We start from the raw sequence: 26,623 nt of genomic DNA, 5'->3' as shown, positions 1-26,623 counted from the left end.
TCACTGCAAGCTCCGCCTCCCAGGTTCATGCCATTCTCCTGCCTCAGCCTCCGAGTAGCTGGGACTACAGGCGCCCGCCACCGCGCCCGGCTAGTTTTTTTGTATTTTTAGTAGAGACGGGGTTTCACCATGTTAGCCAGGATGGTCTCGATCTCCTGACCTCGTGATCCACCCGCCTCGGCCTCCCAAAGTGCTGGGATTACAGGCTTGAGCCACCGCGCCCGGCCTTGTTGAACTATTTCTTTAAGTTAAATTATTTATTTTGTTCCTGAAAAGATTAGTGTGCATCCAGATTATTGTGAATTCCTAATAACTACAAGTTTAGACATACTTCAAACATTGAAATACGGAGACAAATTGAACAAAATTTGTATTTTTTCTGCAATACAAATAATACATGTTCTTTTAAAAAACAATTAGAAGGTAAAGATAGCAAGAAAAATGTTATAATCTCACCATCTAGATATAACCATTGGTAGGTATACATATTTCCTCTCTTTCTCTCCCTCTCGTTTTCTCTCTCTCTGTGTGTGTATGTGGAGGGGGGCTTTTATGTGTCTGTCTGTCTCTCTCTTTATTTATTGATGATCTTAAACTAATTTGTTCATAAGTTATATACTCAAATAAATTGAAAACAACATATTTTGTTTTTACACTGAAATGTAAATTTCAGAGACAGAAATTTTCTTTTCTTTTTGTATTCCAAAGAAACTAGCTGAGTGTGAACAGAAGGTGCAAAAGAATAATAGAATTTTGAAGTTTAATGTTAGAAATTATCTGATTTATTCAATTTATTTTATGTATGGGTAAATGGGTAGAGACACGTTGTGATTTTTCCTAGAGTCACATGGCTAATTTGTGGTTAGTTGAAATTAGAGCAGAGGTCACTCATTACCTGATCCAGGGTTTTAATCTCAAAAACCACTTCTTGAGATTAATTTCTATACTTCTCCTGATCTTTCTAGAACCTACTATTGAACCGATTATATACACAGTACTGTTAAGAACATTGTCATGTTGAGATTTCTTTAGAACTCTTTTTCTATTGAGATGGAATTCATATAATGTACAGTTATACATCTTAAAGTGTACAATTTAGTAGCATTTAGTGCATTCACAATGTTATATAACTATAACATCACTCTAGTTTCAAAACTTTTAAAATAATTTCTGTATCCATTACCCTTTTCCCATTTGCCCTTAGAGTACTGTGCTGGCAGCGATTGCTGCTGCACTTTTTTCTAAATGAGAAAAGGGTAAGTAATCCCTCCATACTCTCGATTCTGTCAATCCTCTGGCAACCACTAACATGTTTTTTGACTCTATGAATTTTCCTGTTCTCGATATTTCGTATAAAAGAAATCATACAGAATTTGACCCTTTGTGTCTGGCATCTTTGACTTAGCATAATATTTTCAAGGTTTGTTTGTATTTTAGCTTGTATTTCATTCTTTTTTATGGCTGAATAATATTCCATTGTATAGATATATCATAATTTGTTCATTCCTTGATCTGTTGATGGACATTTTTTCTTTAAAACTTTAACAAACAAAATCTATGTTTATTCACTCAAAGCTTGCAATTGCAAGTTCCATAATTTCCAATTTAATCCCAGATCAGATTAATTATATTTAACATTCCTTTGCCATTTTATCCTTCTCAAGTTGATGGACTCACGTTTCACTGCTGCAGTGTTTTTCTGTCACATATATAATTAATTCCTAGTATTTTCACTTTTAGAATGTTGTTACCATGTAGAACCTTTGTTTGACGTCTACTTATAAATATCTTTTAATGACTTCTGACTGTTGTCTTCCACTAACATTTGTAAAGTATATTGTTGAGTATATTGTTGAGTATTGTAAAGTATATTGTGCTAGGCTGAAAATGGTCCTCCAAAGATGTTCACATTCTAATGCCCTACACTTACAAATTTTACCTTATATGACAAGAGGGACTTTGCAGATGGATTAAATTGAAGATTTTGAGATTGAGAGACTGTCCCGAATCATCTCGGTGCGTCTGATATACTTACAAACTTCGTAAGAGAGGGGTAGGAGATCAAATAAAGTAGCAAGTTATGTAAGGACAGAGTCAAAGGGTCAGGAGCCAAGAAATGAAGACAGCCTTTAGAGATCAAAGAAGGCAAGAAAATAACTTCTGCCCTGAAGTCTCCAGAAGGAATGTAGCCCTGCTGACACTTGGATTCTAGATTTCTGATCCCTGGGATGTAAGAGAATAAGCTTGTGTTGCTTTAAGCTACTAAGTTTGTGTTAATTTGCAACAGAGCGATAGTAAACTAAGATATTCCACTAAAGAGATGCAATTTTAAACAAGTCTAAAGTTAACCATATTCAGAAACATATATATTAATATTTAACTTACATATTATTGTTGATAATATTCATTAATTTGACAACATATTGCTGCTCAGCATAGCTTCTAAACAAAAATAAAGAGCTAGATTGTTATAAGGAATGGGGTTGATAGCAAAACTTTGTCTGCTTTGGCATTGAATAAAGCTCTTAACAATTAGGAAAAGTAACAGTTTTCAAGCATGTTTCAACATTGGGTGCTTTGGATTCCTTAAATCCTATGTGGAGGTTCTTTAGTAATGATATACTTTTTAAAAATGTTGTGTTTCAAAATGTTCATGTTCAATATCTCCTTTTTCCTGTCCAAATCCACACAGATAAATGTGAAATAAGTGTCTAAATTTTCACTCTGGACTCTGTAGGGAGAAACTGGACTGCTCTTGAACTCACAGGTGAGAAGAAAATGATATCACTTATTTTCTTTACAGAATGAAAAAACAATAACACTTATTAAGAATCATTCTGCCAAGGTTAAGGGCTCATTGAATATGAAAACAAAACTCAAACTCTTTTTTGCTTGGAGTTTTTCTAAATTTGCCCTTAAATCCTTGTATTTTTCTTATCTTTTAGCCAACTGGATGGTCATGATTAATGTGCCTTTAATCACAGGAGCTTCTTGAAGCTCCTTTTCACTACCTCAGAGGCAGCTGCTCCCCAGTGATGTCATGTTTCCTTCCTGACCTTGGGAGTGCCATTTAGAGGCAACCGTTTCCAGGGACTGAAAGGCTTCTGTATCTCAAGTCATGCTACCAAAATAGTCCATTAGCTGTGCTTTTCAACTTAGTTACGTCATAATGAATAAGTCTCTTCTCCTCTGAACAGTGTTGATGACTTTTCCCTACCTTTGTCAATTTCAGTATAAATGTGTACCTGCCAAAGGCATCAGGAGGGGACTAAGGAAATCCTATAGGAGAACAATGACAGGAAATTGACATAGCCATTAAGATGTCTGGAAAAATTAAGTTAGAAGAAAGTGGGGCTTGGCTTATTGCCATTTTTGGAATAAGGAAAAAACTGCAGGCAGGGATGTCTCCAGAAAAGTTAACATAAAACTTAGAATAAGCATGGTTGTGTGCAAATTGAATTAAAATAAAGGATAATAATATGATAAATAGGAATAACAGTAGAAAATTACTTTTGGTGGGGAAGGAAAAGTAATAAACATTGTAAATTGAGGTTCAGATTTTTTTTCTCTTTTTTAGGAACAAAGATTTCCCTGGCCTTGGAAGCAAGTGCTGATGAAATTTCTCAGCCCAGAGCTGATTCACTGAATTGAGGAATTAGAGAAAGGAAAAATTTGTTTTTCTTAAACATCTGTAAGGAAATATTAGGTTAAATATTTATAGGTTCAGAAAGAAGTCTAAAATTACAAATCTTAGATAAATAAATGCAGTGTGTTAGAATCTGGTAACTCAGAAAAAATGACCTCATTCAGGAATAGGAATTCCTATAGGAACAGGAAAAAATGACCTCATTCAGGAATAGGAATTCCTCATACAATAGGAAGCAACTTTTACATTTTTTAAAGGAAATTCATCAATGATTATTTTGACCTCATCTTCATGTATCAGATGCTCAAATTTAAAGTCAATTAGGGAAATGAGTAACAATGAAAGAAAACTCTCATGAATGACTGGATGAAACATGTGGGAATATATCATGCTTAAATTTATCCTTCTGCTATAAAAAAGCACTTTCTTACTTTTGCCTGTTGACTTTGAATTATTTTTTTCCGGATTGGAGAAGATTACATGAAGTAAAAATTTAGCTCAGTAAAGAGTAGCTTGATACAATCAGTCATAGAGATTGGTAACTTCATTGATTTTCAGAGTTGGGAGAGACCTTCAAAACAATCTAACAAAATTCTCTCATGCACAGTTAAGGAGCTGGGGCTCAAAGCACTGAAATGACTTATCTGGAATCAGACATCACTAGAATAAGTACCAGGATTATATACCAGGTTTCCTGATTTCCAAGCTGGTAAATTCCATATAAAACATATTGGATCAATAAACTATTTTATTAATTAATCTTGGAACATCATAGTAAAAAATATGAGTCAAATGCTCTATCACATATCATCCTCAAGGCTATAGTAAAAAATATGCCTCATGGTAAGTAAGCAATGGCTACCTCGCTGTATGTGGTAACAGAAAAAAGTGCTGTGAGAGGCCCATTTGGGGGACATTGCGTGGTCAGTTTGTCAGCTGAGTGAATGCTTCCTATGATCCCTTGCCACTTAGAACCTAAGGGCCTTGGGACAGTCAACTGTATCTACCTGATCCTTTGGTCAGTGGATCTACCACTGTCTAAGCCTTTATTTAGATTTTAAACATAAGTAACACAGGTAAATAGAAAAGTCAAAGCTCAGATTAAAGAAAGGTAGCCATATAATGTGTTAGGTTCAACCATTTGCCTGTTGCAAAAGGGCGAAAGCAAAGCCATTTTTCTGATTTCCAGTGAGATCAGGGAAGTCCAAGTTCCTGAGAGCAGCAGAGGAGACTTTATCCCAGAATCTAGAGAAGAAACATTTCCATACATTGTTTCTCCTACTCTCAGCCAGGGGTAAGTCTAATAATTGTATATCTAGCTGCACAACTTTATGCATTTATTTAAAACCATGTATTGAAGGCAAGATATTTAATCTTTTTCAAGTTTCAGATTCCTCATCTAAAATAGGTACATTATTAGGACCAGGTTCAACTTTGTTGTGAGGATTAGATAAGCTTGCAGGCAAAGCTCCTGGTACAGTCCCTGGCACATAGGAAGTGCTTAAATATCAGTAATGGTGATGTTGTAGAAAAGAGGAAGAGGAGCTCACAAAGTTCTATTCCAGATGCTAAAGGAGCAGTCGTCATCCTTGACCACAATGTAAACTTCCTGAAAGAAACCCTGTCGTGGCAGGATATGCTGTACTAAGTTTTATTTTGTTGTTGTTGTTTTAAAGCAGAAGGTTTTTGGATTATTTAACTTAGAAAACCTTCACACTACACTTGTTGGAGGTGTTCTCTCAATAACTAGAAATAAATAAATATTTATTTTATGAGAGAGTGAATCCAGGATAGATTTTTATTATTAATAATCAATCCACTTTCCAAAAAGAATTTGAAGTAACTTATAATAAAAGCCATAGGCACCATGGCATCATTAAAACAAAGATTAAAAAATGAAGTGATTTGGAAAGATGCTTGAACCAGAAAGCCTTGATTAAGGATGGTTACTACAGTGGCACTTAAAACTTACTGCAGAGTAGTTCTTGGTAGTGATAATTCTCTTTATAAACGAAATGAGGCATATCAATTTATATTAGCTACATTTTCCCTGTGAGGTGAAATTTAACATGTAGATAGTATCCTCAATGGATTTTATTAGCTAAAGTTATTTCTTTTATAAACCTTCATAAAACTTGAGGGCTTAGTGTTTAAAATTTACATTGTCTGAAGGCATTCTATAGGAAGCAAAAGTAATCAAAGGTGAAACAGTTTATAAATTTGACTTTCTGATAGTTCAGGAAGAGAAACTTAGATTGATTGGTGAGAATATCACATATGCATTACAGTCCCTGTTTTGTATTTATTGACTAATGTAGATTTTGAACAAATCGAGAGAACAATGAATATGACAGTCATCATATTTGCCTAAAATATCATTATCGTTATTGTTATTGTGAGCTAGAGGAGATCCATCTGCTTTCGATAAAATGCTAGACACATATTTGATAAATTTATCTATTTTGTTATAAGAATTAAAGAACCTGGCTTGAGTTATTATTCAAATTAAACGGTGACATTCACAGGTGGATTACAGCCAATCAAGTGGTGCAAGCAAGGCAAAGAAGCTTCCCCAAATCCTTTCTGGATCTCAAATACTCACTCCCTTAAAACCTCAGAGGTCCTTACCGTCGAGCAGAAATTCCTAACCAGGAATCAGCAACAAAATTACATGAAGAATTTCTTCAGAATACTCTTTTCACATACCTCCCAAATTTGAATCCCCAAGAGTGAGGCTTGGGTGTGAATATTTTAAAAATAAAATTCCCAAGAGATTGTGTTGCAAATCCTGAATAAGAGCTCTGTCCCCAGACTATCAAGAGATGTGTGGCTTCTAAAGAGGATGTAGAGGCAGGAGTTAGCTTCTGCTATTTAACTGCTTTTGATATAGTTCTTCTAGAATATTTTTTTGAGGAGAACAACATTTCTATAGTTCTAAAACTTGGGTTAGCTGCACAATATACTGAACTACAAGTAAATGGGTTTCCTGTGAAATGGATTTATTTATAATTACCCCTCTGCATGTCACACACATGCCAAACGCTTTTGGTTTTGGTGAAATGATCTCGAGCTTGGTAATAAGCTCAGGTTAACATGCTATTTAAGGGCACTTCCAGAAAGCCACACTGATATGTGATCAGTAGAAAGACGAATGTTTAACTTCCTGTTTGACATGGTAAGAGGGCACACGTTCTGTAAGAAATTATTTGTTATTTATTTAATGCCCACTTCATTCTAAAAAAGACTTGAAGTAGTGTGCAAATCCTCCATGAGTAAGCTGGGGAAGAGGAAGTCTGGAATAGAGTCCTGTTTTATGCCATCTTCTTTTGATATTTGATCCACCATTGAGTCAATTTCTATTCATTTTAATTCCTTTGATGGTTTGAATATGAAATCATTTTGGGCTATCTGCACTCTTTCCCGTGGGATCTAGTTTTGTGGCTATATAGAAATGACTTCCAAATTTACATCTTCTGCTCCAAATTTTCAACTGACTGCTTAAAAATCTCCACTTGTGTGTTTAGTAGCAAATAATATGTGTATGCCCAAGACAGATCTTTTGATTCCTTACCTCCCTCACCCTGACCTTTCCTTTTCTAGTCTTCCTCATTTTTGTTGCTTATTCTAAAACCTTTGTATTCTATATCTCTCCATCTCCTTGCCACCATCCCTGGCAAGCTACTACCTTGGAGTATTCTAACAACTTCCACAGTAGTCTTTTTCCACTTTTGTATGCTAGCATCCATTTTTTGCAAAGCAGCCAGAGAGATGTTCTCATTACAGTCCAACTAACATTTCATTTAAGAGGATCCTTTGAGAAAGGTTTTAGCTACTGTACCCATTCAAATACATTAAGGCTAATATTGCTAAAATTAAAAAAAAAACAACATTGAGGCTAAGAAGAGTTTTTTAATCAGCAAAATACAGGGTGAATGACACTGATCCATAAAATCAATATTTATGAGTAACCCACTTCAATTTAAAACTAATAAGGGCTGATGTGTAAACTTTAAATGAAAGTAGTTGGGATAACAAAATATTTAAAATATTCTGCTTTGCTAGCTCATAATAGCACCATAATTTTTCAGGAAGAGTTCAAGAAGAGGATTCAGAAGAATAGTCACTTGTTGATCCAGTTTGTTCTGGAAGTAGATGCTTTCTAAAATACCTCTTTGCAGTGGTATACAGATTTCATATATATTTAATGTTTTCCCTGAACACTCTATCATATGTGAGAACTCAATCATGCCAACCTTAGTTCTGCCAACCCCTGTGTTTTTAAGAAACACAGCTCCTGAGTTGGTGCAAGATTTCTGTAGCTCCACATGACCGGAAGGTAAAATGTGAAATGGGGATTGGTGTCAGATGAAGCGGAAGTCAGGCTGTATATCTTTCAAGTGATGTTAAGAAGCTTAGAATTTATCCTGAAAGCAATGAGAATACAATTTACTCTCAATGACTTTCATTTGTTCTTATAAATCCTGCTGCTAAGTGAAAAGTCATTTATTAAGAGAAACCTTTCATTATTTCCCTCCCTCCCTCCCTTCCTCCCTTCCTCCCTTCCTTCATTTTTTCTTTTGAGATGGAGTCTCGCTCTATCGCCCAGGCTGGAGTGCAGTGGCGCGATCTCGATCTCGGCTCACTGCAAGCTCCGCCTCCTGGGTTCACGCCATTCTCCTACCTCAGCCTCCCGCATGGCTGGGACTACAGGCGCCCGCCCCCTCGCTCGGCTAGTTTATTGTATATTTTAGTAGAGACGGGGTTTCACCGTGTTCGCCAAGATGGTCTTGATCTCCTGACCTCGTGATCCGCCCCTCTCGGCCTCCCAAAGTGCTGGGATTACAGGCTTGAGCCACCGCGCCCGGCCCTTTTTNTAACAGCTACATAGGATAGAGCCTAACAAAAAGTTATTAGCATAAAGTAAGGAGGCTTAAAGGAAGTTAGTCTTTAAAAAAAAAAAAAACTATTATTTCTAACACTTATGATTTATTCCTTAACAAGAAGAGAAAGTTTAAAGAGGAACTTTTTTACTTTCTACATGGAGGAAAGATTGAAATATGAAAAGTGAAAGCACAAAAGTACTAGACAAAAACATGGGCGAATTTTTTTTTTTTTTTTTTTTTTTTTTTTTGAGACAGATTTTTGCTCTTGTTGCCCAGGCTGGAGAGCAATGGCACAATCTCAGCATCTCAGCTCACCACAACCTCCACCTCCTGGGTTCAAGCAATTATCCTGCTTCAGCCTCCTGAGTGGCTGGGATTACAGGCACACACCACCACGCCCAGCTAATTTTGTATTTTTAGTAGAAACAGGGTTTCTCCATGTTGGTCAGGCTGGTGTGGAACTCCTGACCTCAGGTAATCCGCCCACCTCGGCCTCCCAAAATGCTGGTATTACAGGGGTGAGCCACTGTGCCTGGCCAAAAACTTCCATTATTTCTTTTTTCTTTCTTCTTCTTTTTTTTTAATTTAACAGAGTTTAATTGAACACTTTGTGAATTGGGCAGCCTCCTCAGCCAGAGTAGGCTCAGAGACTCCAGCACAGTCACGTGCTGGAAGAAGATTTATGGACAGAGAAAGAAAAGTGGCATATAGAAAACAGAAGTGAGGTATAGAAACAGCCAGATTGGTTACAGCTCCATATTTGCCTTATTTGAAAGCAGTGTCAAGAGTTGACCTCCTTTGATTGGCCAAAATTCAATGATTGTCACAAGAGTAGGTCACAGTCTTGTTTACACATCTAGGTAGGTTACAATTCACTAAGTACAGAATAACCTTTAAGTCAAGCTTAAACTATGTAAGGAGGCAGCTTTAGGCTAAATTTGATTTAACAATATTAAGGACATATTTATGATAACTATATTTTCGAAACAAAACATATTTAGTGGGAAGAATGGAATCATTGCAGGACTTTTCCTTAGTTCAGCTAAAGATAAGGCTCTTGTCCATCCCCACAGCCACAAAAATTTAGGCTTGCAGATGGTTTAAAGGGTGAGTAAAGCAGGGTTTTATTAAGTGAAAAGGGGAAATAAAGGGTTGGGGGGAACAGGGATCCTCTGCAAGGCCAGAGTCCCCTGCTAGAGTGCTTCCCATCAGGCTGCTCGAATCCCAGGTTCACAAAGGAAAAGGAGGCGCCAGGCTCTTTCTTGCTGCAAACTCCCGAGGCTCCACCCCAGTGGGCAGGCTGGTTGGAGTTTCTCCAGGGACCCCCTCCCATCTGGCTGTCAAAGAATTATTTTAGAGTTTTATAAAACTCGGAGAAATAAAAATGAAATCCTAAGTCACCCAGCTGACTAAATGGATGCACCACCTCTTGGCCAAGGGGACCCCAGAGAAACCTTGAAAACTAAGTTCCTGCCATGATGAGTTGTTATACCTTCTCCATTGCTAAACACCATTAGGATTTTCTTCCTACAGGTTAAACAGAAATCAGCCCTTTGGAAGGACGAGCTGCACCGCTGATATCAACCAATGGTCTGACACTGCCCCTTCCTTTTGCAGTTTCTGCACAACTAACCAGCATTCCTTCCTGATAACAGACTGCCCACAATGGAATGGTTCTGGCCAGTTTACAGAGGATGTGCAGTGAGGGTTTCTGTGTCCTCTGTTTCACCTTTTGATGTCAGAGGACAGAAAACTCCACCCTCTGATCATGCTAAAGCTGCCAATTTTTGCACATGCATGAAGCTCAACTGAGCATGTGCATGTTTCTCCTTTCATGACTATTCATGACTCCTCCTATAGTTTATTGAATACATATATTTGGCCATCCTATTCAACATAAATGCCCATCTTATTCTTCTGACCCTCAGTGTCTGTTTTTGGCTTCTGGCCAGAGACTACATTTCTCAGCCTGTCAGAATGACCACCCTGCAGGCTGCAATCTTTTAGGAGAAATAAAGCTCTTCTTTGCAAATTTATTAATCTCAGAATTCTTCAGTTGACAACTGTAATGTTTGGCTTAATAGAAAACAGCTGGATTCTTCTACTTGTCTCTTCATTCTATCTGTTGCAATATGTTGTTCTCATTGGGGTATATGAAGAAAACCCAGGCTCACAGAGTTATGTAGTTGGAAAAAGGAGAACATTACATATCTCTGAAGAGATCTGGGGGACCCAGAGGTTCACTTTTTTTTTTTTTTTTTTTTTTTTTGAGGCAGAGTCTTGCTGGAGTGCAGTGGCACGATCTTGGCTCATTCCAACCTCCACCTTATGGGTTCAAGTGATTCTCCTGCCTCAGCTTCCTGAGTAGCAGGGATTACAGGTGTGCACCACCATGCCCAGCTAATTTTTGTATTTTTAGTAGAGACGAGGTTTCACTATGTTGGCCAGGCTGGTCTCAAACTCCTGACCTCAAGTGAACCACCCACCTCGGCCTACCAAAGTGCTGGGATTACAGGCATGAGCTGCTGCTTCACTTTGAAAGCTGTTGGGATGAAGAAGCTCTTCTCATACTCCAGCAACTCCATATAACATCTGGATGGAGAAGATAACCAGATTTGCTTGTTTGGTGTCTGCTTGTTGATCACGTAGGTTCCTAGATCTCCACCCAGTTTAACTGTTAAGACACCACTCCCAAAGGAAACATCATAGTCCTCAAAGGTGTATGGCTTGTCTGCAAGGTCTTCAAAAAACTCTGCTAAAGAGTCCAGCGTTTCCTCTGCTAGTCTTTCATAGGTGGTGTCATCTAGAGAGGCTGAGTGGCCCAAAGTTCCCGATTTCCTCAAATTCATCAAATAGGCACTCTGCTTGTTGACATTCCGAATCTGGTTGAGGCCATGGAGGTTCGAACTGGCGTGGTGGGGTGTGCAGGTTGCATCCATGCCAGTGTGCAGGGCCTGGAGGCCTCAGAGCGGGGCCAACTCTGCTGGCCGCGGGGCCCGGGTGAGGGTCTGGGCCTGGGCCGGGCTGGGGGACGACAGGAGGCCGGCAACTGCGTGGCGCCTGAGAGTCCACATGCTACTCCGGGTCTGCCCACTTCCATTATTTCTAATGAAAAATGTTATTATGTGTTCCACCTCAAATCAATGCATACAAACAATTTTTGCATAAAAAAAAAACTATGTATCACTTGAACAATGAAAACAAATTTCTATAAGTGAGAAACAAGATGTCATTCAAATACTGCTTTCACATCAAATTTTTCTTTCTCTATCAAGTCTTTGCCTGAAACTTTAATGTCTAAATATTATTGTTTATAGTGTATTTATTTAATGTGTTATAAAAAATTGTTATACTGATAAGAAAAAGTTTTCTGAAAAATAACTCTCATGATGGCAGTCGTTAATGGTCATTATGGAATGTAAGTCTTTAGCAGTGATAAAGGATATTAAGCGAGGAATAATAATCAGGTTTTTTTGTTTTGAGTAGAATTGATTGTAGACAAGAATTATGTAGCTGAAAGAAGTAAGATAGAATGAATGAATTGCAGAGCTAGTTAACGAATAAATTTGACAGGACTTCTTGTTGCGTCAAAGAAATCGTTGACAGAGAATTCTCAGTGTTAGCAGCTTTATGGGTGATAAAGTGCTCACCGAAATCAGTCACACAGGGACAGGTTAGGGAGAGAGATGATAAACTCTACGTAAAACTGATTTTGAAGCCTCTACAGGAAACCTGCATGGGGATGTCCAATAGAGAGTTACATAAATTTTGAGCTCAGGAGTGAGATCATGGCTGAAGTTGGAGGTTTGATAGTCATTATCAAATGGTGTTTGCATTCAGATGACTGAATGGTATTGCCTAGGGAGACAGATAAAGGTGACACAGAGGAGAATCTAAGCACCACCAAATTTTAAAAGATGGGCATAAGTAGAGTTCACAAAAGACACTAAGAAGTAGCTTCTAAAGATAGGAGGAAAACCAAGAGAGGGTGACGTCACAGAAAGGAAGGAAAGGAAGCTTTTTAAGAAGAGAGAGTAGGCTGGGCACAGTGGCTCACGCCTCTAATCCCAGCACTTTTGGGGGCCGAGGTAGGCGGATCACGAGGTCAGGAGTTCAAGACCAGCCTGGTCAACACAGTGAAACTCTATCTCTACTAAAAATACAAAAGTTAGCCAGGCATGATGGCGCATGCCTGTAGTTCCAGCTACTTGTGAGGCTGAGGCAGGAGAATTGCTTGAACACGGGAGGTGGAGGCCAAGATTGTGCTATTGTACTCCAGCCTGGGCAACAGAGCAAGACTCTGTTTCAGGGAGTGAGGGAAAGAAGAGAGAGTCTAATATTCAGTGGTGAGATGAGTTAAAACTACAACATGTTTATTGGATCTAGCAACAAGAGAATCCCACGTTATCTTGATAAGAATAATCTCAGTTGGATATCTCAGGTGAGAAGCTACTTGGAATGTGTTGAGGAATGTGTTAAATTAGAAAGAAACTTGAGAGAATCACCTGGTATAGCTGATATCCTCATACATAAAAGTCAGAACATTTGTATTCAGAAACTCCTTTGGGAAGGTCTGATAGCACCTATTGTGTTTCCACAAACTTCTTATCTGCACAAGGAGAGATGAAAACACCTCTTAACATTTATCTCACTCTTTCTCTTTTTTTGTTTGATACAGTCTCACTTTGTTGCACGGCTGGAATACAGTGGCATGATTATAGCTCACTGGAACCTCAAACTCTGAGCTCAAGTGATTACTCTCTCCTTAATTTTCCAATCTAAACAGTGGCTAACTTAAATTTTATTTTACTGAATTTAATTTACAAACTTAACTTGATTCTTAGTATATTATAGATTTATGTCTCAATAACAAAATATTTTGCATGACTGGAATAATTTTTGATGGGCAAACAGATCCTCTCCTTTGATAGCTTCACACAAGTTAATCCTTTCTCAAGCATATAAACAGACATTTCTCAAGCATATAAACTCATGTTGGTGTTTACTTGGACAGAATTTGAACATGGATACTGAGTATGTTTTAAAACAATTACGAATAATCTTAGGAAAGACAGAAATTATAGACTTCAAATATTTTTTTTTCCTCTGAAAAATGTAATTTTTTAAAGTTTGATTGTTTAATTGGAGATTGTGTTCCTAGATTAATATTAGCTGTTTTTAAATGTAATTTTTATGTCACTGTCCAATTTGAAAAATACTTTTAGCTATGCTCTTTCAATTCCTTTAACAACCATGTCAAGTAGATATTATCTTAAGTAATTTCTCCATAAATTGTACTCTTAGTAAGTGTAGTCAGAATGAAAAAGAAAATCTGAGTCTCGTGATTCAAAGTCTTCTGATGTCCAATTTAGAAACACCTGAAGTTTTATTCAGATATATTTGCACTTACTTATAAACTGTTCTAACTAGGACTTGAAATGGCTCGGGAGGATGCTATTATGCAAATAATAGCAAGATAAAATAATTAAAAATAAGTAAGAGAGAAGATGAAAAGGAAAATAAGGCCTAATGGAGCTAGAATATTAGATCATTATATCAAACACATGTCATGTAGCCATATAAATGCCCAAAGAGACAAACCATGCATTATTTCTTTTTTTAATATAAAGCAGCATAGGTTACATAAGTGCACAAATCGTAAATGTACAGCTCAATGACTTTTCTCACATAAATGTGTGTATAACCACCCCGATCAAATTATAAAACATTCTCATCAGCCTGATGTCATCTTTATTTTTCCTCTAAAGGTAACCACTATTCTGACTTTTATCATGTGTTAGTTTTGCTTGTTTTTGAACTTCATATGAATGGCATTATACAGTTTGCGTCTGATTGCTTTTGCTCAACAGAATGTCTTTGAGATTCACTTTTCTCTCACTTTTGTTTAGAATTTTGTTATATGAACACATGACGATTAATTTATATATTCTACTACTGTTGAACATTTGGTTGTTTCAAGTTTTGGCCTATTACAAATCAAGCTATTATGAATATTTTTGTACATGTACATGTGAATAAAACCACTTGTTTTTGTTGGATATATTCCCAGGAGTGGAATTGTTGCATAATATTTTAGTTTAGTAGGTCCTGCCAAGTAATTTTCTGAAGTTGTTATACTGATTTATACTTCGATCAGCAATATAAAAGAGTTCTCATTGCCCATATCTTCATCATGACTTTGTGTTTCCAATCTTCATGTTAGCCATTTTCATGGGGGGGTCGTGGTATCTTATTGTGCTTTTAATTCACATTTCTCTGATAACTAATGAGTGTGCCTTCACATGTTTAGTGGCCATTTTGATATTTTCTTTTGTGAAATTTTTTTGAGTCTTTGGTTCAGTTTAACTTGGGTTGCTTGTTAGATGTGTATCTTAGAAATATCTTCTTCCAATTATGGCTTGTCTTTCCATTATCGTAATATTATCTTCTGATGAACAGAAAGTTTAATTTTAATGAGGTCCAATTTATCAATCTTTTCTTTTAAGTCTGGTGTTTTCTGTGTCCTGTTTAAGATGTTTTTGCCAGTGTTATTGTCATGCAGATATTCTTCTAATTCTTTTTTTAGGCCATACATTCGACCCTAAATTTTTTTTTAACAGCCAGACAAGAAAAGAATGCACAACCAAGTACAGAATTCATAGTGTTCATAAGGTGAAAAATAAAACTGTTGTTCAGGAAATATTCTAGTAAAAAGTCAGAGTAGAACTTCTCCTCTAGGTCTGTATATGGCTTATAATAATAAACACCCTCAAAAATATCCTTACAATACTGGCAGTGCTGAGTTGCTTCCTATAACATCCCTCGATATAACCTATTACTTCATGCTGAAGGGCAAGTGACTATAGACACTTCTCTTGGAGTCAATATAAGGCAGATTTAATTCTGGAGTAGATCACAGAATATCTAGGTGACTTTCATACATAGCACTTTCTTACATAAAGTTTTTGAAAGGTTTTGGGCAACTTTAAGATTTTACTCCTAAAGAGATATTGTAATACAGTTATTTCATGTTGCCTTTTAATTACACACCATATGCTTTAGCTGTTGGGAAACCCGATAAACATATATTCTCACATAGAAAGCTACCCTCTTATAGCTGGAACATGTGTAGAAGAAGCAATTTTGTCATAACCAAATAACCCATTAGGCAGAAAAAATGTTTGTGAAGCCTATCAGCAACACACAGGCACTGAGATAATTTTTTTTTTTTTAAATAATGTGATGTTTCCAAACCGGTACTAAAATCATTCACTGTGTTAATAGTTAGCACTTAGATTATCTTTACTTTATTTTTTTAAAAATTAAATAATATAAATGGATGACATCCAAAATCCTGTTTTTCACTTATGTCCCCTAAATTTTGCTCAGTCCATAGGTTAGAGGTAACACCTTTTGGCATTATAAGGGATTTGCTTTTATTTTATTTTATATATTTATTTATTTTGAGACAGAGTCTCACTCTGTCGCCCAGGGTGGAGTGCAGTGGCCCGATCTGGGCTCACCACAAGCTCCGCCTCCCAGGTTCACGCCATTCTCCTGCCTCAGCCTCCCAGTAGCTGGGACTACAGGCCTCCGCCAGTAAGCGTGGCTAATTTTTTTTGTATTTTTAGTAGAGACTGGGTTTCACCATGTTAGCCAGGATGGTTGGGATTTACCTTTTATTTTTAAGAAATAATGAGAGTCCTCTTCAACTCTTACCTTGAGTCCTATTTCTGCCACTCTGTCTTCAGAGGCAACCACTGTAATGAGTTTGCTGTGTATAATTATTTGCTCCTCATCACAAGGAATGTGTTTGGTGTAGAACATTAGTAAAACAAGGAAAAGGAAAAGAAAACAATGAACATTACTCATAATGCCATGGCTCAGAGATGACTCCAGCTGTTTGCCCTTATGGTTGTTTTCCATGCATGGTATACAAATGCCTACAACATAAGTTACATAATGTTTCCACAGGTGACATAAATTAGTGATTAAGAGGAAAGACTCAAAGTAGGCAGCCTAAGTGCACATTCCAGCTCTGCTATTTAGTAGCTCCCTAGGTTACTCTACCCACATAAACAGACACACACACGCACGCACACACACACAGACACACGCACACACACACACACAGACACACACATACACATTACAGTATAATATTAGGTGAGGGCAAAAGTAATTGCGGTGTTTACATTGTTGGAATTTTCCACTTGATATTGGAATACCTTCTTAACTAAATGTGGTTATGTTATACATCATATTAATGGGCACTTCTCACTTTCTTTCTTTTTGCTAATGACTTAGTACTTGGTGTTTATTTTATGTTTATTTTAGACTATGGAAATGATGTTAGACCTAAAAGTAAATTTGAGCGATTTTCTTATTTGAGTTCAAAATGGGCCGTAACGCAGCGAGACAACTCGCAACATCAACAGCACATTTGACCCAGGAACCGCTAATGAAAGTACAGTGCATTGGTGTTCAAGAAGTTTTGCCAAGGAGACAAGAGCCTTGAAGATGAGGAGCACAGTGGTCAGCCATCGGAAGCTGACAACGACCAATTGAGAGCAATCGTGGAAGCTGATTTTTTTTTTTTTTACAACTACAGAAGTTGCCAAAGAACTCAACGCAGACCATTCAACAGTCATTTGGCGTTTGAAACAAATTGGAAAGGTAAAAAAGCTCAATAAGTGGGTGCCTCAGGAGCTGGGTGAAAAATCAAAAAAGCCATTTTTTTGAAGTGTCATCTTCTCTTATGCTGCGCAACAACAGCAAACCGTTTCTCAATCAGATTGTGACATGCAATGAAAAGTGGATTTTATATGACAACCGGCGACAACCATCTCCGTGGTTGCACCAAGAGGAAGCTCCAAAGCACTTCCCAAAGCCAAACTTGCACGAAAAAAATGTCATGGTCACTGTTGGTGGTCTGTTGCTGGTCTGATCCACTAGGGCTTTCTGAATACCGGCGAAACCATTACATCTGAGAAGTATGCTCAGCAAACTGATGAGATGCACCAAAAACTGCAACGCCCTGCAGCCAGCATTGGTCAGCAGAAAGGGTCCATTTCTTCTCCATGGCAAAGACCACATGTCACACAACCAATGTTTCAAAAGTTAAACGAACTGAGCTACAAAATTTTGCCTCATCCACCACATTAACCAGACCTCTTGCCAACCAACTATGACTTCTTCAAGCATCTCAATAGCTTTTTGCAGGGAAAGCACTTTCACAACCAGCAGGATGCAGAAAATGCTTTCCAAGAGTTCGTTGAATCCTGAAGCATGGATTTTTATGCTACAGGAATAAACACACTTATTTCTCGTTGGCAAAAATATGTTGATTGCAATGGTTTCTATTTTGACTACTAAAGATACCTTTGAGCCTAGTTATAATGATTTAAAATTCACGGTCTTAAACCACAGTTACATTTGCACCAACCTATACCTCTGCCTGGACCCTCTTTTAATTATGGTTTATGCCCGTTTCTGTCTTACAGATGAAGAAACTAAAGCACAGGGTAGTTAAGCAATGTATGTAAGGAAAGGAGTCAGGGGCAAAGAAAGTTGTTATAGACAATGAAGCCTTCAAGAAAGGATAGGATGCACTTTTTCTTTTTTTTTTTTTTTTTGAGATGGAGTTTCACTTTTGTTGCCCAGGCTGGAGAGCAATGGCCTGATCTCAGCTCACCGCAACCTCTGCCTCCCGGGTTCAAGCGATTCTCCTGCCTCAGTCTCCTGAGTACAGGTGTGTGCCACCACACCCGGGTAATTTTGTAATTTTAGTGGAGACGGGGTTTCTCCATGTTGGTCAGGCTGGTCTTGAACTCCCAACCTCAGGTGATCCTCCCGCTTTGGCCTCCCAAAGTGCTGGGATTACAGGCCTGAGTCACTGCGCCCGGCTGGGGTGTACATTTTTAAAATAACATTTCTATTTTGGAATAACTTTAGTTTTACAGAAAAGTTGCAAAGATAATTCTTAGTGTTCCAGTATACCTCTCACCTAGTTTTCTCCTAATGTTAACATCTTACATTACCATGATACATTTGTCAGAATTACAGCTAATGTTGGTATATTACTTTATTGAGATTTCTCCAGTTTTCCCATCAATGTCCCTTTTTCCTGCTCCAGGATCCAATTCAGGAAACCACATTGCATTTAGTTAAACTCTCTTTTTAAGTTGAATAATAATTGGCTGAACAAAGGGGAGGAGACAAGTAGCTGTTGGGCAATGCAAATAAAGGTATTGAGCAGGACTGAGCAGAGTGATGTGGGGTGTGATGAGGGGGCTGAATTGACTGGAGCAGGCTGAATAGCAGGCAATAAGGAGTAGAAAGACTTGAAAAATGATTTTGGATAGGGCAAGAACAAAACAACTAAGTAGAGCAGGACAGACAAGGGAGCAAGGGTATTTAAGGAAATTGGGAAAAGAACATAGATTTCCAGCCCTTCCTGCTTAGATCTAGTCCTAGAGAGAGTCAGAGAATAATTGCTAGAAGAGGCTGAGGGGCAGAAAATCCACTATGCTAAGGCCACATTGCACTCTTTGTGATGAGCCCTGTTAATGCTACCTACCTGCTATGGGAAAACGGTTATCACTTATTTATATCATGTTATGACCTGTGTGCCAGGCACAGTACTTTCTGTGGTGCTTTTCCTTGCAGTTGCATAGTGAAAGCTCCTAATGCCTTATGGTACTTTTGCATAAGGTACTTTCTGTGCTTAGCACATGGGATAGATCATAATATATTCAGTACTTTCTTTCTCTTTCTGTACACACACACACACACACACACACACACACACAGAGTCATCTAGTTCTTACACCAATCTTTTAGTGTAATAATAAAGCCTATTATATAAAAGGAAACTGAGGTTTACAAACTCCATACAATTTGCCTAAATCAGACTACCAGTAAGTTATGGAGCTTGAAATTGAACCAACCTCTAACTGACTGCAAAGCCTGTCTTTCATTGTCTCGCTCAATCTAAAATCTTCTTAATTATTCTTATCAGAGTTCATAGTGTAATTCTCTTTACCTTTCAAGAGAATTGCTAAGTGCTACACAATTGTATTTCACCAGTGATTTTCTGAAGGAATCCACTTGGGACTTTGATGTTCTGAAGCACTCCTTCAAGGCTCCACACACGTCTGTTCTTTCATGGGTAGTAGTTACGCAATATGGAAACCCTCGAAGGGGATCAGTCATTTGAGTAATGGAGTAAGTTGACCCTTAGTGGGCTAATTATATATTTTCAAAGTTCAACTAACTTAAGCAGTTAGCTTATGATCTAAATTGCTGTGTAGAGCTTCTGCTTCCACATTTTGGTTTGGAACTAGAGCCAGAATAGAGACAAATAACCTGGGAAGTGGCAAGAAGAAGCTACTGGCAGTGGCATGGGGGGCTTTCAATATGCAACTGCAAGGAAAAGGAAGCTACATGACCTTTTCCTTGCTTCAATTTCCTTTTGAAAATTAGTGTCCCTGACAGGGGAAATACTTGAGGCAAGGTCTTCAAAGCACCACCATCTGACCTCTCCCTTCGTATTTTTCCTTCTTTCTCTCTACCAGTTCTTTTCAGAATTTCAGGCTTTCTTCTAGGCTTTTGGAATAAAATAATACTAATCAGGAACATACTGTCTCAATTTGGCAAAATCATTAAAAATTCAGCATTGGTTCTATCACAATATTGACCTTTAAGACTGATGAACTGACATTTTCTTGGCATTCTCTTGAAATTGTATTCAGTACTTTTCATGAATTATCTCTGAATTATTACTGATTGTCTTTTAGTCTTGCCTGGGTCTCCGTCTACCTCAGTAGTTTTATACTTCTCAAATTCCCTGACTGATTCCTCCTTTTCCAACTGATAAATGTTAAAGTTCCTTGGTTCTCAGTTTCTGGCCTTGACCCCTTCTCTAACTACAGTCCTTCCTTAGAAGAATTCACTCAGGCGCGTGGCGTTAAAAATCATCTGCGTAATGCCAGCCAACCAAATTACGTGTCCATCTCTGACTATTCTCCTAAACTCAAGAGTTGTGTATCTGACTGACTATTTGACAACCTGTTTTCTTGAATGTCTTATAGTCATCTCTAACTTACCAAGTTCAAACTGAATTCTTGCGACCCCAAACTTTCTTTTCCCCAAATCTTTCCCATCACACTAAATGGCAGCAACTTCCAACCATTTGCTGAAGCCCAAATTTTAGGATTCACAATTGGTTTCTTGAGGTGTCTCACTCCCCAGTTCAATGCATAATCAAGTTTCATTGACTCTGCCTAAATGTGACCACTTATTTCTACTTTCATTCAAATAACCATTTTGTTCATTTTTTTAATACAGCGATACCTTTTACCTGGCCTTCTTCCTTCCATTCTTGCCCTCTGACCATCTATTTTCCATATGCCATCCAGAGTTATCTTTTAAATTTATAAATTATATCTGTTACTCTCATGATCAAAGTCTTCCAACAGCTTCCCATTGCACATAAGGTAAAACTCAAACTACTTACCATGTGTTACTTACCATGTGTGTTAGGTTGTTCTTGCATTACTATAAATAAATACCCGAGACTAGGTAATTTATTTAAAAAAAGAGGTTTAATTGGCTCATGGTTCTGTATGAAAAGCATAGAAGCATCTGCTTCTAGGGAGGACTCAGGAAACTTCCAACCATGGCAGAAGGCACAAAGGAAGCAAGAACATCACATGGTGAAACCAGGAGTGAGATTGAGAGGGGAAAGGAGCTACACACTTATAAATGACCAGATCTCATTAGAACTTACTCACTGTTGTGCAGACAGTACCAAGCGGGATGGTGCAATACTACTCATAAGAAATTCAGCCCCATGAGCCAATCACCTTCCACTAGGTCCCATCTCCATCAATGGGAATAACATTTCAATATAGGATTTGAGTGCAGACACACATCCAAACACTATCTCCATGGCTTCAAGACCCTATACAATGTGTCCCTGCTTACCTTTCTGACTTCATGTCTTATCACTTTCTCCATTTCTTTTTCTTTTTTTTTTTTTTTTTTTTGAGACGGAGTCTCGCTCTGCCGCCCAGGCTGGAGTGCAGTGGCCGGATCTCAGCTCACTGCAAACCCTCCCGGGTTTACGCCATTCTCCTGCCTCAGCCTCCCGAGTAGCTGCGACTACAGGCGCCCGCCACCTTGCCCGGCTAGTTTTTTGTATTTTTTAGTAGAGACGGGGTTTCACCGTGTTAGCCAGGATGGTCTCGATCTCCTGACCTCGTGATCCGCCCGTCTCGGCCTCCCAAAGTGCTGGGATTACAGGCTTGAGATACCGCGCCCGGCCCATTTCTATTTTTGAGTAATCTGCCTGTGGTTCCTCAGACAGGCCAAGATTGTTCCCTCTGGATCTCTTATGATTTCCTATCCATAATTCTTCCGTCCTTCATACAGCTGACTTCTTCATGTGGTTAAGTGTTCGCTTAAATGAAACTTTCTTGGATAGGTTTTCCTTCACCACTCAATCAATACCAGTCCGTTCTTGTACACAAGAGCTGAATAAAACTGAACATTGTGTACCTGCCTTACTAAAATATAAACTTCGCAAGGATAGAAACCTCCTATCTTAGTACATAGTAAGCACTCACAAGTTGTTGATCGTTTGAATTCCTCATCTCTTTTCTCCCAATCCCTTCTAATTCTAAAATTCCATAATTTTTGAAATGTACAAATGTTACATTTGCATCTTACAAATGAATCTTAATAATTTTTATGAAAATAGAGACCCACAGAACACCAGAAAAAGTCAATTTAGTTCTTTTAGTGTATCCAATGAAATGAAAACTTATGGTTAATCCTTTTTTCTTAAGTCTCACGTGAAGAAGTCTCACATTATTTAAACCCAGAGGTCTGTAAGTATTTTTTGTTCTCACTGACATAGTTGATCTAGACATGAAAGAAGGGGAGAGATAGGAAAGGGGATCAACGGGAAGGAAAAGAAGACTAAAAATTATTGATTGTCTGCAATGTGAAAGGCCATTTTGTTGGACATGCTTTATATCTTTTTAAAGGTATCTCAAAAATTCCAAAAAGCATGTTTTGTTAACTCTATATTTCTCATGAAGATGATGAGGTTGACTGTTTAATAATTCACCTGAGATCAGATAGGTGGTTGGTGGTGGAATCAAAGATGCCGGTTCTGTTTATTCCAAATATTAAAATACTTTGTACTGTGTTATCTTGTACACTCAGAGTTACAATAAATATTCAAATGTCGTTTCCCTCTAGAATGACACGGTTATATTGGACCATGAAATTTTAGAAGTGGCTCCATCAGTATTTGCTTCTTTTCTTATTTACACATTTTTTAATTCCAACAGCTATTTAATCCAGACTCATGGATTAAATGGTCTTTTCATAGTTGGGGATTGTTGAACATTCTAAAGAGTAAGGCATGTAAAACAGGGCACATAGAGAAAAAAGCTAGTCTAGTAAGTGAAAAGGAGAAAGAGGAATCATTCCTAGGTATATGCTTAAGTATGGTCTTCAAAGTAGCACTATCTAAATTAGTCCTACAATTAATCTCATAAATGTATTTTACTAAATATCTAATAACTACTTAGGGGAAAGAAGGAAAGGAAGTAAAGACAATTATACCTAATAAAAATTTTTTAAAGTCAGCATCCTTTTTTTTCTTGTATTTTTCCTTGTTTATGTGCTCCCCTACCCCCACATCCGCCTCTTCCTTCTCCTCCTCCTCCTTCTTTTTGGTTCAATGTGCAAGTAAGCTTACAGTCTGCAAATCTGTGCTTATATTTTTAAAACCTTTTATTGACTTTCACACTTTTTAGGCAAGATGATAGCTTTCACTGGTATTATACATCATGATTTGCAGGATCTTTTACATATAATAACATACATGTCCCCACAAGACCTTTGGGTTTACAAATTACAGAGAAGTTTGGAATGAGGCTTGTAATATCGGATTATTTAGGGTTGACTCTTATTAGCTGTGTGACCACAAGACTCAGTGCCTTTTTCTTCAATTTCCACAACTGGAAAATAGAAATATAGACATGTAATACATGTTTCACAAGGTTTTTTTTTCTAATGAAGTACAAGCAAACTAACAATTATTATTAATAACTATTATTATCTACCAATTCTAATCAACATTTTAGAATATTCTAAATGGAAGATAGGATTTCTTTTCATATTGTATATCTCAATAAATGAAGCTCGTTCAACCTATTTAATTGATTTCTCACTTCCTAATAGAAATTAGGGTAAGACTTAGCACAGGAATCAGTTACTCTATGTGATGTTGTGACATTCTTTCTCAATATGGAGTGGGGGTTGCAGGGAGAGGTTGCCTCGAGGAAATCTGAGCCATTTTCCTTGGTTCTCCAACATGAGATTTCATTGTGTGCCTCACTAATAGGTATTAATTTTGTCATTTCCCGTGTGTTTTATACATCCAACTGGAAGCAGAGTTTTATTCCAAAGCACATTAAGCATAATTTTGACTAATGGATTCTTCAGAAAAATCTAATAATGACAGCAGTATGGATATCATATTATAGGTTATATTTTTTTTTCACATAAATCTATGCAGTATGCATAACTTGTCATGTTATCTTACATATAAGCAAAGTAAGAGCTAGAGATTCACTGATTTCATAAGTTCATATAAGGCATTTTAACATCAAACATTAGGGTATCTGATAGAGCGTGGGTTCAGTTATTGGCATTTCTAAGTGTAAGTTTCCTTGTTTACAAACTTAGGGGTAACACATACATACTTTGTGAGTGGTCATAAGGATTAAACAGAAAACGTAAGAAGAATCTTTCTAGGCACAAAATAGATGTTAAATCAATGTTACTTGTGCTTTCTAATTCCGGATAAATAAAAGAAACAGTACCTTTCATTTCAATGGAACACTAAATATATATCACTAAAAAATTAAGCTATGATAATGCTTTTTAAAAAAGTAATATGATTAAAAAAAATATTGCTTTTTGGCCCAGAGACCTTTACTTATGATTTTGTCTTTGATGTATATTTCTCAAAATTGGTGTTTATAATGATGTCTGCAATCACAGTTTATAAATTACCACTTTATTAGAATCTAAAATAATCCCCCAAAGGTCATTTTGACTGTAGTAACCTCAGGTAGCAATAAAATTCACATGAAGTGAATTTCCTCTTTTTGGGGAAAACCAGTTTGTAAAAGATACAGTAAAGCAATTCGTTCTGTGAAAGAAACAACAACATACTCAGGTTAAAAATACACTGTGTTTTGAACCAAACATAAGAAGTGTGAAATATCATTTTGAGTTCCCTTGGCAAGATGTGACTGGATGATTCAAAGATAAAAGGTGCAAATGGCTTATAAAAGTGTTCAAAGTCATTACTGAACATCAAAGAAATATTGCTAAAAAGCTTTTAAATGAAAATGAATCAGAAACTTCAAAGCTAAATATTACTTAAAATGCACATGAGTATGGAATTTTTAAAAAAAGTAATGGTGAAAAGTGAACATTAGTAATGTTAGAGACTGGGTTTTAAAAAAATTCAGTATAAAGGATTTTGGTAAAGGCAAACCTAGATTTAATCCAATCTTGCCAATATTAGGTATGAGATTATTGTATCCAGGCAGAGGGGGCTATGAGACATCACAGAACAAAGTAAAGAGCATCGGGTCATGATCCTGGCCTTGACCTCTGCAGTCACATGTCTTTGTGTAGTTCTGTGCTATCCTGAGTTCAATTTCTTCATCTAGGTAATGAGAAGGATTATAATACCTGCTCTGCTTCCTTCCTACAGAGTGGATGTCAGAATCAAAGGAATAGATATTAAAGTACATTGTGAACTTTAAAACATTCCACAAATGCTAGGTATGGATTATACACAGCAATTAAATAGCACCATAGGTTGAAAAGAAATAATACATTTCCAGATTTGATTAAAACAAAAAAAAAATAGTTGTCTCTCTTTGGAAAGCCATGTATATTATCGATTATTTATTGTTTTGGTTATTATCTATTGATATATAACAGACCATTCCAAAATTTACTGGATTAATTTATTTTGTCATGATTCTGTTGGTTAGCAGTATGAGCTGAATTCAGTTAGGCAGTTCTGCCATTTTTAGAGTTATTTATGCAACTGCAGTCATCTAGTCCCTCAACTGGGACTAGATGGTAATCAGATGATCTTACTCATGTTTCCAATTGTTGGTGTTGACTGTCAGCTGGTTCATCTTAGGGTCTTAGTGGGGAGGGTCCTTTTTGCTCCATGAGGTCTCTCATCCTCTAGGGCCTAGATTATGCCTCCTCACGTGGCAGTTTCAGCACAGTTCCAAAAGGGGGAGAATAGAAATGATAAAGTCTCCTGGAACCTAAGCTCAGAAGTCCTCTATCCTTATTCCTACCACACTTTACTGGCCAAATTAAGTTAAAGGCCAGCTGAAAGTTAAGGACTGTTAGACTTCACTTCTTTTTATTTTTAATTTAATTTAATTTAATTTTAAGTTCTGGGATATGTGTGCAGGATGTGCAGGTTTGTTACATAGGTAAATGTGTGCACAGGTGGCCTGCTGTACCCATCAACCCATAAATCACCTAGGTGTTAAGCCCACATGAATTAACTATTTATCCTGATGCTTCCCCTCCTCCTGCCCCCTGACAGGCCCCAGTGTGTGTTACCCCCCTTCCTGTGTCCATGTGTTCTCATTGTTCAGCTGCCACTTATAAGTGAGAACATGTGGTGTTTGGTTTTCTGTTCCTGTGTCAGTTTGCTGAGAATAATGGCTTCCAGTTCCATCCATGTCTCTGCAAAGGACATGATCTTGTTCCTTTTTATGACTGCATAGTATTGCATGGTGTATATGTACCACATTTTCTTTATCCAGTCTATCATTGATGGACATTTGGGTTGATTCCATTATACTTCACTTCCTGATGGGGAGAGTGGCAAAGTGACATTGCTAAGGAGCATGCCCACAATTATGGGAAAAAAAAGCTGTGGCCATCCTCCTCTACAATTTACCACACCATCAATTTGATGTTTGATTTCCAATTAAACTATTTGTATAGGAAGGACACTCCTATG

At 37.4% G+C, this 26,623-nt stretch overlaps 1 pseudogene across 1 annotated transcript in view; it reads right to left on the bottom strand.

Moving 5' to 3' along the window:
* Positions 1–11,603, bottom strand: part of LOC112634942 — a 64,032-nt pseudogene extending 52,429 nt beyond the window's left edge. Inside the window, exon 1 of the transcript XR_003121850.1 lies at positions 11,043–11,603. The product of XR_003121850.1 is annotated as a frataxin, mitochondrial pseudogene (transcript). The remainder of the gene's footprint in view (positions 1–11,042) is intronic.
* Between the last annotated feature and the right edge of the window lie 15,020 nt (positions 11,604–26,623).

This window comes from Theropithecus gelada, chromosome 11 (genome assembly GCF_003255815.1).
Source record: "Theropithecus gelada isolate Dixy chromosome 11, Tgel_1.0, whole genome shotgun sequence".
Lineage (NCBI taxonomy): Eukaryota > Metazoa > Chordata > Mammalia > Primates > Cercopithecidae > Theropithecus > Theropithecus gelada.
This window is presented reverse-complemented; position numbering and strand designations above follow the sequence as displayed.